The sequence below is a fragment of the Canis aureus genome, chromosome 25 (assembly GCF_053574225.1).
Source record: "Canis aureus isolate CA01 chromosome 25, VMU_Caureus_v.1.0, whole genome shotgun sequence".
Taxonomy (NCBI): Eukaryota; Metazoa; Chordata; class Mammalia; order Carnivora; family Canidae; genus Canis; species Canis aureus.
Window position 1 is genome coordinate 23,789,824 of NC_135635.1, and position 12,730 is coordinate 23,802,553.

At 32.6% G+C, this 12,730-nt stretch overlaps 1 protein-coding gene across 24 annotated transcripts in view; it reads left to right on the forward strand.

The window, feature by feature from the left end:
• Positions 1–12,730, forward strand: part of SOX5 (SRY-box transcription factor 5) — a 994,522-nt gene that overhangs the window by 627,483 nt on the left and 354,309 nt on the right. Inside the window, exon 1 of one of the 24 annotated variants that reach the window (XM_077870744.1) lies at positions 9,171–9,200. The exons of the other annotated variants lie outside the window; for them this stretch is intronic. The gene's annotated coding sequence lies outside the window, so the exon portion shown is untranslated. Of the gene's footprint in view, positions 1–9,170; positions 9,201–12,730 lie in introns of those variants that run through there. 24 annotated transcript variants of the gene reach the window in all.

The following is a 12,730-nucleotide window of genomic DNA, read 5'->3' on the forward strand; positions in this document are numbered from 1 at the left end:
GTAAGTCCAGTGATACAATGCACCCGTGTTCTACATTTATTTTGTACAATAGAAACCCATTTCTTTGTCTGGAAGTCTTAAGTTCTATACATAGAACGGGGAAATTGTTTACGTGAATAGCAATTTCTAATGAAACTTTTACAATGACTGAATCTTATAAAACATGCCCTACTCTTCCTTTATCCTAAGGGGATTCAACTTACCCTCAAGAAGCAGGTGGAAGGAACATATTTTATAAAAGTTGTTTGGCAATAAATGTCATACAGCAAATCCATATTCTGAATTCCTAGCAATGGGATAAAATTTTAGTATGTCGGTAGTAGGAAGACTGCTACCCTGGCTCTCGGTGTCACTCAATAGTGATTTCTTTTAACTTAAATTGAAATTAAAATTATTTGAAGGTCCCAGATGCTGCAATGCCACATAGTAGAACTTGATTACTCACTTTTCCAGAAAGACTCAGAAATCTGAGCCTTGTGCAGTGAGTTCTAAATCCTATTTTTTTATTCAAAAATAAAAAATTTGGCTGTATAGAAATATTAAAATAACTCTTGGCTCTTTTTCATAGGTCCAAATATATTAAACACAGATGGCTTCTCATAGCTAATTAGATTGTGTCATATCCTAACCTTAACTATGCTTTACACTTGAGTGGTTTAAATTAGATTCAGTTCATTTCAATTGAATTCCAAATAACAACAATAAGAATAGATAACATTTATTAAGTACATATAATGTGTTTGGTACAGTGCTACGTGCTTTTATTTGTACTCATTTACTTCCCTCAAAATGTACAAATAATAAAATATTTATACTTCCCACAGTGAGAAAATGGAGACTCAGAGAGGTTAAGTAACATGGTCAAAGTCACCGAGCTACAAAATAGCATAAGTAAGACTCAGCCCGGGTTTGTCTAATCAGGGCTTATGCTCTGAAATGTTACCCTCATGCCTCCAGTTTGGTTTATTATGCCCTATGCTAGGTTGTGCATGAGATTGAAAAATGAGTAAAATTGTTTGTGACCCAAAGAGTTTACAATCCAAAGTTAGTAGCTCACAGAGAACTCATGAAATTCAAAATCCACTGTAAGAAAACTTGCTTCAGTTTTGGTTAAAAAGTCTCTTCTGGATTTAAAAGTCTGTTAGATGGGTTTCAGTAACAGAGATAAAGACCAGGATGTGAGGTTTCTATATTTAAATCTAGAACTTTCAAGGATATTCCTTACTGCAGTACAAAAGTTGTGCTTAATGTAAACTAAGATAAAAATGAATCACTGTGAACCACTAGCACATATTTTTAAAACAATTCTTTAATTAGTAATGATAATAGTAATTGATTGTTACAATATCTGGGTCCTTAGGAATCAATAAGCTCCTGTGCTTTAGCGCTCACATTTACAGTTTGTAGTTCTTACTGTTATTACCCAAATGTCTGTCCTACTCCCCTCTAACTCTTGTCTTTGTTCTCCACCACTGTAGAGCCTAAATAATTTTTAAAAGAATAATAATTGAAACAGTTGCTACTGATACACCTCAAGGAAATGCTGAGTTCTAAATTGGTTTAAAGCTACTTGTCCAGGCGAATCAATGTCGATTTAACTAAGTCTGTGCTGAATTGACCTAAATCAATTCAAACTACTATCATAAGTGGAACAAATCTTAAAATATATCATAGAATAATAATAACTGAGGATCATGCTCTACTTTTATAATCGTGGAAATGTATGTGTAAACAAACTACTAAGAAAGAGGAAATGTTAAAATACCATCAGCTTATCCATTCTGCTTCCCCCTGTAATTTTTTTAAAGACTTGATTATACAGCTGGCACCAGCAATAGTTGATTTCATAGGAAATGGATTAATCTTGAGCCCTGAAGATGGAAAAAACATATATTAACACCTAGTGATAATTATTTTGGAGATTATCCTACAAATTACTTACAAAGATTGTGAATCCTTTAGAAGTTTCTTCTAAAAAAGCTGGAGGTTAGTCCCCTTCCTAAAAACTTTGCCTGTGTTCATGGGATTGATATACTGGATAAAACTGCTCCAGACTGAACTACGATGACAATACGATAGCACACTTCTTTTCTAAACAGTTAAATGAAAAAATTAGTAAGAATCAATGTAAAAGTTGGTAGTCTACCCCTGAGAACATATGGGAGAACAGGATATCATGGATTCCTTAGGAATGAGTTGTGATTCTGTACAGTGGTTTTCTTTTAGAACAGTCATTAAATATTTGCTTATCTTGGTTCCAAAAAGATGATGTTGCAAAGAGGGTGCAAAAAAAAAATTAATGAAAAAATGTCAGGAGAAGAAAAAAAGGGCATTTACTTAATATAGGTCTAACCACAATGTTCCATAAAAGCTTGTATCCAAATAAAAGCAACAGAAATGATAAATATACTTCTAACTTTTGGGAGGAAAAAAATCAGTTTTAAAGCATATATTTAAGTTCCTTCATAAAAAAAGATGTTCTATAATGAAAATGTGATGATATTTGGGTCAGGTCTGGTTCCAAATTCTAGTTCAGTGAGACTTTTATCAAATTATGTAACAGCTCTGAGCCAGTTTCTATAGATAAAATGGAGGCAATAATGTCTACTTTGTAGTTTTAAAAATTGCTTTATTGAGATTATTATACCAATCCCATTTAGTATATAATTCGTTGAGTTTTAGTATATTCACAGATTTGTGTAAGTATCACCACAATTTAATTTTAGCATATTTTCATCACTCTAAAAGCCATCTTCTGTCCATTAGCAGTCCTTCCTCATTCTCTTCCATCCCAGCTACGCTGCTCGTCTTAGGCGACCACTGATCTACTGTATATACAGATCATTCTCAGCATCATATATTGTGTGTCATTTGTGACTGGCTTCTTTCGCTTAGGTTCATCCATGTTGTAGCATGCACCAGCATTCATTTTTTAAAATTATCAATACTATTTTGTTGTATGAGTATGCCACATTTTGTGTTTCCATTCATCAACTGGTAGCTATTTGGGTTGCTTCCACAGTCTTGGCTATTGTAATATTGCTATGCATGTTTATGTACAAGTTTTTCTGTGGACATATGCTTTCATTTCTCTTAGATGTTTACCTAGAAGAGAGAATTGCTGGCCCATATGATAATTTTGTGTCTAACTATTTAGAAACTTCTCAAGTTTTCCAAAGCAACAGTACTATTTTACATACCTGTCAGCAATCTTTGATGGTTCTAATGTCTCCAGTCTTCTCCAATCTTTGTTATTATCTGACGTTTATTATTTTAGCCATTCTACTGGATGAGAAGTAGTTTCATATTGTGGTTTTGGTTTACATTTTCCTAATGACTAGTTATAGTGAACATTTCCTTAGGTGCTTATTGATGATTTGTATTATCTTCTTTGGACAAATGTCTATTCAGATCTTTAGCCCATTTAAATAATGGATTGCCATTTTTTTATTATGAGTTGTACCATAGTTCTTTATAAATTTACATATAAATTTATATAAATATGTATGTCTATATACACACATGAGTTGAAGAAACCTTTATATATTCTGGATGCAAGTCCTCTATCAAGTATATGATTTGCAAGTATTTTTGCCCATTTTTAGTTTTTTTCTTTCTTTACAGTGTTATGCCTAGCACAAAAGTTTTTAATTTTAAGGAAGTTTATCTATTTTTTTCTTTTATATCTTTTACTTTTGGTGTCAAATCTAAGAAACCATTGCTTAACCCAAGGTCATGAAGATTTACTCTTGTTCCGTTCTCAAAAGTTTATGATTTTAGCTCTTATATTTCAGTCTGTAGTCCAATAGAGAGTTATCATGATGACAAGGAATAATACATGCAAAGTGTCTAGCTCACTGATTGGCACATCTTGGCACACACTTAATGAGAGTCATTCATACTTCTCTGAATCCAAAGTTGAAAAAACATATGTCCTAGAAAATATCTTTAGATGCCTCCTACAATACTGTTTTTCTTATTGCTTTTTGCAAGAAGATGTAAATAAGAGGTATATATTATCTTGAAAGTATTTCTGTAGATATTTGAATCATTATAAGATTTTATTAATAAGTCATTAAAATAACAAGAATGCAAAGAAGTGGAAGAAAACCATAAGACAGGACACATTTGAGCAGATTTAAGATTCTGCTACTCATTTAAGTAAAAATTTGTAAACATGAAGATACATTATAGTATAATTAGCACATTCTCTTTGGAAAGTATATTGATATTGAAAACATTTGGTTTATAATATAATAATTATTATTTTTAATATTAGTTTTCTTAAGGTATCACAGAATAGTGCTGTGCTTAGTAGCTTAGTTTTCTTTTTGGAAATAATATTTTGATGGGTTTTATAAAACTTGGATAGATTATCTGCAAATATTTCTGGACAGTTTAGTAAGTATTTTAAAGAAAGACATGGTAAGAAATTCATGATAGTAAGAAAATGAGTTTTTAAAAAATCATTCCCTTTTGCAGTGGGTTATCTTTTGTCTCTGCATTCCATTTTTTCTGTATAATAGTTTGAATATGACATAGGCAGCTGTTGGTTTGAAAACTTTGATATGTTCAGATTGCTTTGTAGGAACTTCTAATATTTATTAGAAGAAAATGACTCAATTATTTCTGAAACTAGACTACTACATGCAGCAAGGTGGAATATGAAGGACTATTGCTCTAGTACCTATACCAGCCATGGATATAGGAAGAGGGAGGCTCTGAAAGCAACTATAGTTCATAGTTCACTTTAAAGAAAATACATTTTGTATCATAAATATACACTTCACATTGAATAGAAAAGTATACTGATCGGTGAAAGAATCCTATTTTACCCCCTCTGAAAGAGGATAATCCCTGTAGGTCATTGACAGGGCAGAATGAAGAAAGCTTGCAGTGCAGCTGCAGCAGGCTTTGGATAAATAGAGGACTTAATAACATTCAAATATTTGTCCCAACCTCAAAGGACACCCTGAAATAGAACTCACTCTAGAGTTGATACGTTGTCTCCATATAAGTTCTGGTGGCACTTGCCCAGGGATTTCCTGGGGCATTTAATGTGTTCCGCGGACTCTTGAACCAGAGAAGTTACGGTAGCTCTCTTTGAGTGGGATTTGGCTTCGGTCCTTTATAAATAATGTCAGCAAAGTATGTAAGAATGACAAACTTGAAAATAGGAAATGCATATTTAAATCTCTGGAAAATCTTCCCTAAGGTTTGGTGTTCTTGGCCACATGAGAGCTAGGTTTTGAAAGGATTAATTACCTCACTCTAAACTTTCCTTCAAACTTCAGGACCATATCTCACGTTGCTACACACTCTGAGTGTGCATGTAGCCAACCCTCTTTGAAGTAAGTATTTTCTGGAAACATTCCTTAAAATGTTAAGATACATGCTGGGTTTCAACACTCATCTTAGCTCAATTATAGATGCTGTACTATCCTTTAAAGGAATATATCATTTTCTAGAGTCCTGAGCAGAAACAACTATCTTGCGATGGAAAGCTGTTGATAATATTTTGGTAACAAGGAATCCAAAACAAGTAAGTTTATTTAGCCATTAAAAATGTTTTAGGGGTCGTGTGTGGTTAGTTTAATGGAGAGGAAGCCAGTATTTTAAGAAGTCTTTAAATGATCATGCCTCCATAAACATAAAATCAGCACAACAAACAAACAAACAAAACAAACAAACAAAAACAAGAAGAGGAGGGAAAAGGATGTCCGGGAGGATTCTGTGTCCTTTGGAACACAAAGATCTTTCAGTCACAGGGGATTGGAATAGGGTGTTTGGGTAGTGGAAAAAAAAAATGTTTTAGCATGTGGTAATGAGGTTAAAAGAAAAAAAAAAAAAAAAGCAATGGATGATTACTTTTCTCCACCAAGGCTCCTTTATCCTCATAAGCTCAGACAGTGGTCAGCCAGTATGACACCCCTCCCTGTTTTATCCATCCCTTAACTATGTTCTTTGACAGAACTGGTTTATACAGCTGGGCCTTTGTTAAGCTTCAGGGGAAATACTACAGAACAGCAGAAAATATGGCAGAGGACCTATAAAATGGTAAATGGTAAACACTATTGAAGTGCAAAATTCCAACTTTAAAGTTTTGATGCTTTTGTTTGGTTAGTTTTTCTTTTATGGATTTGTAAAGTGAACACCTTTAAACTTTTTTTTTATCTTTGGTACTGACAGATTTTATGGTGATATAGGCAAATGGATGTTAATCAATGAGATTTCTTATCAACTATATTTTATTTTACTTTTTTCAACTATATTTTAATAAACAGAATACGAAAGAAATCAGTTACACTACTGACTAAAATTACAGTATAAAATTAGACATTTCTGTGATAGTGACATAGTATTTTAAAGAACATCTATGTCTTATGCCCTTAGCCGTAGAACTGATGAAAAAGAGAAAGTAAATATGAAAAGCTATTTATTTCAGAATGTTTATCTATAGGACAGACTTTAAATTTTTTAATGGTAATTTGATAGTGACATTACTGTTAGCCCTTTTTGAAATCTCGTGTAAACCTTGTAGTGAGATCTTTTTATGTCTTTATACTTATCATACCTTTATAAGAGTCTGATGATTTTCTTCTGTATGGTATATGCCATATTCCTTTGAATTTTTATTTCAGGGGCAAGATACGGGTATCCTTTAGGTGACTACTGAACAGTTCATACCCATTTATAGGAAAAAGCTAACATTCCTAATTCGTCCACAGTGGCAGTAGGAACCATGCTTTTAAAGTATTTCCCCCCCTAAAAACAACAGGGAACGTGTTAAAACCAGAAAGATTAATGGGGGAAGAAGATAAACAGTTAAGACGTAAAATGAGTTTAGAGGTCAAGCTAGAAAAATAAGAAAGCTTATGGATTTAATTCATATTCATCCAAGCAAAGAAGCTTTGGCATGAAAGGGACCAAGAAGAGAGGCTCAGCATTCTTATAACATCAACCATAGCTGCATCCCGCTGTTTTGGAGTTTGGGTTGATAGATGCTCATCGTCTTTGGCACTGCACCCTTACTTTTGGACTTTTCATGATTATAATGGCAAATTCTTAATTTTGTTGGGAAGTTCAGAAAATTTGCCTGTGCCTAGTATTCCCATCCCTCACATCATAAGCTGTTGTCCTAGGAAAGATTTTTGCACTGTATATATGTTCTTTGCTGTCTATTTTGAATATAACATAAATATTTTGTACTTCGTTCATTTTTCAGCAGCTGTTGTAGGAGCAAGCTGTAACCAAATCTGTATGGGGTATGGAAAGAGTCCCTTAAACTGGCCCCAATTGAGCAGTGTATAAACTTTTTCTTGTCAGGGTTATCTGGATTCCAAAGAGGATAGGGGTCATAATATTTTTCTTCGTTGGACTACTTAGACAGTCATTCTCAACAAATCTGATGCTGATGTTCAGTATTCCTTTTAGCTGTGAGCCTTGTTTCTCATTTCTGCTGGGGAAAACACACACACACACATACACACACACACAATTCTCTAGAGGTTTGCTTTTGAAGGCTTAACTTGCTTGATTTCACAATGACCTTTGAAAACAAAAGAAATTAAAACTAGATTGGTTACTTAATTATTTTTGTCATCATTATTAGATCCTAAATAAATTAAACATGCCACAGATTTTATTTCAAGACATACACCATGCTAAGAATAAGTCACTTTTGATTATGGAACAATTTGCTGTTTATTTAGACTTAGCCAGTAATGTGGGAGGGGAGAGAGAAAGTAGGGGTGGGGGGTTGCACTTTAGGAGGAAGCTCAGATAAGGAGATAGGAGGGAGGGAGGGATGCTCAAAATAAGTCCTTTAAGGATATTATTTTGGAAAATAAAATTTTATATCCTATTTGCAGTTCTGCCATAGGGAGAGTCTCCTGGGAGAGTCAAAATTACCAAGTCATTAAAATAAGTGATATGATATTTTACAGAGGGATTAATATAATTAAGCCTGGATAGATATCCTGTCCTACTTAAAACTTTTTGTTGTTGTTTTTGCATTTGCACGTCACCTGACTAGTGATGTTCATGAATGAAAATCTACTTTCTTTCCCTGTGATTATGGTGAACTGTTTTCATAGATTATTACAAACATGCCCATATATGTGCACATGTGAACATGTTAGACGCTCATATCCTCATAAGAACAATATGAAAAAAGTTGACTGGCATTATTTTGGAAAGCAATAACTAAAAGATTAGTGTTACTCACTGTAGTAGTAATATTTAGGAATTACATTTCTTTTGGCTTTTTTCCTTTACTTTTTATGGGCTAACAAATTGGGAGGAGTTTGCTTCTATTTTTTAAATTCTTTTCTCAAAATACATAAAATATTCAACCAATTGTTTTGAATTAGACAGTAAGTGAGAGTTGTTAGTATATGATTATGATTAAGATGGTTCTGTCCAATCCTTAATAGAGAGGTTCCAGAAGAAGAGACTGTTAATTTCTATTAAAATATCATTAGACAGTAAAATCTTCTCCTCCCACTCCCTCTTCTTCCTCTTTATCTCTCTCTCTCTCTGCCTCTTTCTTTTTCTGGCTCTCTCTCCCATGCACATGCACACGTGTGCATGCACGCACACACACAGTTGTACATATATACAAGACACAGACACTTCTCAAACTTCCCTAAAAGGTTCATTCAAGGACAGACAATGAAATAGAATTCATCCCTGTCTCATTACCAATTATTCTGGTAGCAGAAAAGATGGTCCCTTTTCAGGGATTCTACAGACAATTTTTAAAGATACCTTTTTAGAGATTGAGAGAATAGATATGCATTTCATACAATATTCTCTCACCATTCTATCCAGCTGTCTATAACCTGAAATTTATACATGTGGCAACCATGTGTCTCAGAGAAATCTAAAAGGCATCTGATTTTTTAGACTTTCTTTATTTCTTTGACTCAGAAGCACACAACTCCTTTTTCAACAATGTATCCCAACTTTGGGTTAAGAAAAGTGATACTGGTATTAAATATGTTTTTTTTCTTAATTGTTACTTCTTATTAAACTCATAATAAAAAAGTTTTATAGCATATACTGGAAGAGATAGTTTTTCGCTAATCCCTAGATTTTTTTCTTCCAATCCTCTATCTGTCCCAGGAATGGAGTTTGTGGCTACTCAGTGCTCAGCTTTCAGATTCACAAGGAGCCGAGCATCTGGGGAGACTCAGGAGGTGAGCACTTTCACGCTGACTCAGAGACCAGCCGTATGACTCCAGTCTGGCGCTGTCACGCCTGGTTATGGAAAGACAAGAACAATGCCTCCCTTGAGAAGGGGGAAAAAAGTCTAGTGCAGTCACAATTTTGATGTAAAATTTAAATCATCCCTCCACATCCTGTGGACTTGGAGCTGTCAGAAAGGCAAAACCCATACTCGAATGGAAAAAGCTTTTTATTTCCTCAGAAAGTATTCTCTTTCTAACTGTAATAACAAGTTTTAGAACCACAAATCTTAATGCTAGATTATTCAAAGTAATTCATAAATAATCCGGACAAAAGGACTTTGACACTTTTAACCTGTAGATGGCTGAAGGTTGAATATTCTTTTTCTATTTGTTTCTGATTAATGACAAATGTATAGCAATACACAAATTATATAATTCACAACAAATTGCCATTTATAGTTTGTATTGTTTCCTTCCAAACTCCTGGGATTGGTCATTTTACCAACAACTTGGAAGAAATCTCCCTTCAATATTTAAAGATCTCAATCTTTTTTTTATGTTTTCTTCAGGTAAATTTGGTTGAAATTTAGTGTATTTGACAATTAAAAAGATTCTGTGATCAATTGCTTAATAACCCAGATTTAGGTGTTTCTGTTTTTGAGACAAGGAAATAAAATTATAATAATTATTAAGTAAGTCAAATAAAGTTAGGGTTTTTTTTTTAAGTGGAAAGTGCTTATTGCTATATTCTTGTGTTGTAAATCATGAGAAAAGTTTCAGTTTTTTTTTTTTTTTTCAAAAAGTACAGAACTCTGTAAAAACATTGGCTACCTCTTCTCTTTATGAAAGTGACTTTGTATTTAGGAATCATAAACGTTCTTGTAACCAGTCTTGTCAGACTTAGAATGAACACTAACTTTTCTAAGTATAAGAACATTGTAGAATGATTACAGTGGAGTTTAATTAAATTTAATACCCTTTCTACCTTTTTATTTATCAGGAATAGTATTGTTTTAGGTACTTAGTAAGTGTAGATTAATGTTAAAGTAACACAATAAAACATAAAGATGAGAAGTTTTAGCTGGCCAATTCATTTGTTTAGGTAAATGTTGGCCCTAGAGCCCAGCTGTTAGGTTACTCATAATAAAGCAATCTTTTTATTTAGAAAATTTTCTGAGGGCCTTCATACAATAACACATGGTCTAATTTTGGGGTGAATTTTCAGGGATTTGCAATTATTAGTGAAATAGTAAGAGAAGAACTTAGAAAAAGAATCAAATTTTGAATTCTGAATCATTGTAACATGGAATTTTGCTATCATAAATTGTTTCTAAATGTTTACCCTTCATTATCTGCCTTTCTTGTTTAGAAAACAAAAACAAATGGGCTTTTAAAGTTAATTTTATTGCTTACTTTAAGCACATTAATTCACACTTTTGAAATATCCTGCATCTAACTCATAGATGCTTATTCCTTTCAGGTACTAAAAAGAATTAAATTCTATTTCTAAGTCTTATCTCTCTTTAACTTCACATATATATATTTTTTTTAAGTTTTATTTTCCACCCCTTTTGCAAAGAATTTCCTCAATTTTTTGCTTGTTCTTATTTCTCCCTCTATCTCTTACTCTGGTAGCTGGACAAGTTTGGGGGAAGCTATTTAGTAAAGACAGAGATGCCAGTAAAGGAAAGGGCCAAAATGTGTTGAAGAAGTTAAAAGTGGCTCTATTCTTATCAGAAAGAAGAGATAGTATAATAAACCACCTGATCTCAATGCAGAGAACATCTCAGAAACTAAATGTAGGACAAGGTAAACACAGGGAACAGCTTTGGTGAAGGTCATTTTGAATCTTGATGAAGGTAACATTTTAAATTAACACAGTTTTATATATAGGTTTAAACTTTTATATTATGTATGAAAATATTTTATGTAAATTCAAATTATATTTCAGAACAGAATAATTTATTATTTGTGTAGCTGTAGCTCAAAACTACTTTTGTTTTTAGATTTCAAACTTATGACAAGTTTTGTTTATGAATACTAGTAGAAATAAGTTTCTACTCTGGTGAAGTTTATACTAAAATCACAAGGGAGTCTAGCCTTATTTATTACTCTATGTTGTCCGTTTTTATATTTCTATGAAATCTGTGTTTCTACTTCCATTTATAGTTTATGCCAGGACCTGATGAACTTGTTCATGATTCTAAATAACAATATAATGAATGAGATCATTGTATGTGGGAAGCAAAGGGTATAGAAGTAAAGAGATTGGCATGTTCTGTATCAGAAACTCATGGCAAAAAAAAAAGGAAAGAAAGAAAGAAAGAAAGAAGAAAGAAAGAAAGAAAGAAAGAAAGAAAGAAAGAAAGAAAGAAAGAAAGAAAGAAAGAAAGAAAAAGAAAGAAGAAAGAAAGAAAGAAAGAAAGAAAGAAAGAAAGAAAGAAAGAAAGAAAGAAACTCATGGCAAAGAGGATTTATGGATAAGAGAAAAAAATTATACAGGTTTGAAATATTGCACGTTTACCACAAATAAAATTTCAACTTAAAAGACTTCTCAAAAAAAAAAAAAAAAGGTTTCTCAATGTTATATATGACAGACTGGGTTATTAAATTTACATATAATGTTCACAAATTAAACACAAAGTTGATTCTTAGAAGGAAAATAAAGATGTAAGAGGGAAGAAGAAAGAATAAACCATAAAATATGAATAATAATAATTGAAATTCATAGATAAGAGTAACAAAAATATTTTTCTTTCATAAAGTGATATGCTAATTTTGTGTAATTCTGTGTTTATAAACCACTCAAGAAGTGTTGGTCATTTCACTCATTTGGATCAAAACCTGCCTATTCAAAGCTAAATGTCTATGTTTATTTCCATTATTAGATGACTTACATTCTACTGTGGGAATATCTTTGATAAACAGTAGAGTTTAATTCCTAATATTGATTAGCTTTCTCACAACAACTTTAATTACATAAGAGGCCAGACAAGTAAATGTAAAAGTTTTGTATGAATAGTCTTGTTACTAGAAAAACTTGAGGTTCCTAACTTCTAGAAAAGTAGTATAATCTGTGAATATGAAGGACTGACCATTTTTAAAAAATATATTATTTATTTATTTATTTATTCATGAGAGACACACAGAGAGAGTCAGAGACATAGCCAGAGGGAGAAGCAGGCTCCCTGCAGGGAGCCTTATATAGGACTTGATCCCAGGACCCTGGGATCATGAACTGAGCTGAAGGCAGATGCTCAATCACTGAGCCACCCAGGTGCCCCAGGACTGATAATTTTTATTTTATTTTTTAATACCCCATATTTATTGTTCCCTTAAGATTCATCCTTTCAAATACTTTCTGTCATTTTAAAAATGCATTCTGCTATGCTTAAAATTTAACATGAGAGAGTAAATACTAAAAACAAATATTTAGGAGAGCAATTAATGGAAGTTATAAATTAAATAAATGTCATGGTCCAGAATTTTAAAAGTTCATATTGAGAATGTTTACTTTTATAGAATTGTTTAAAGAATAA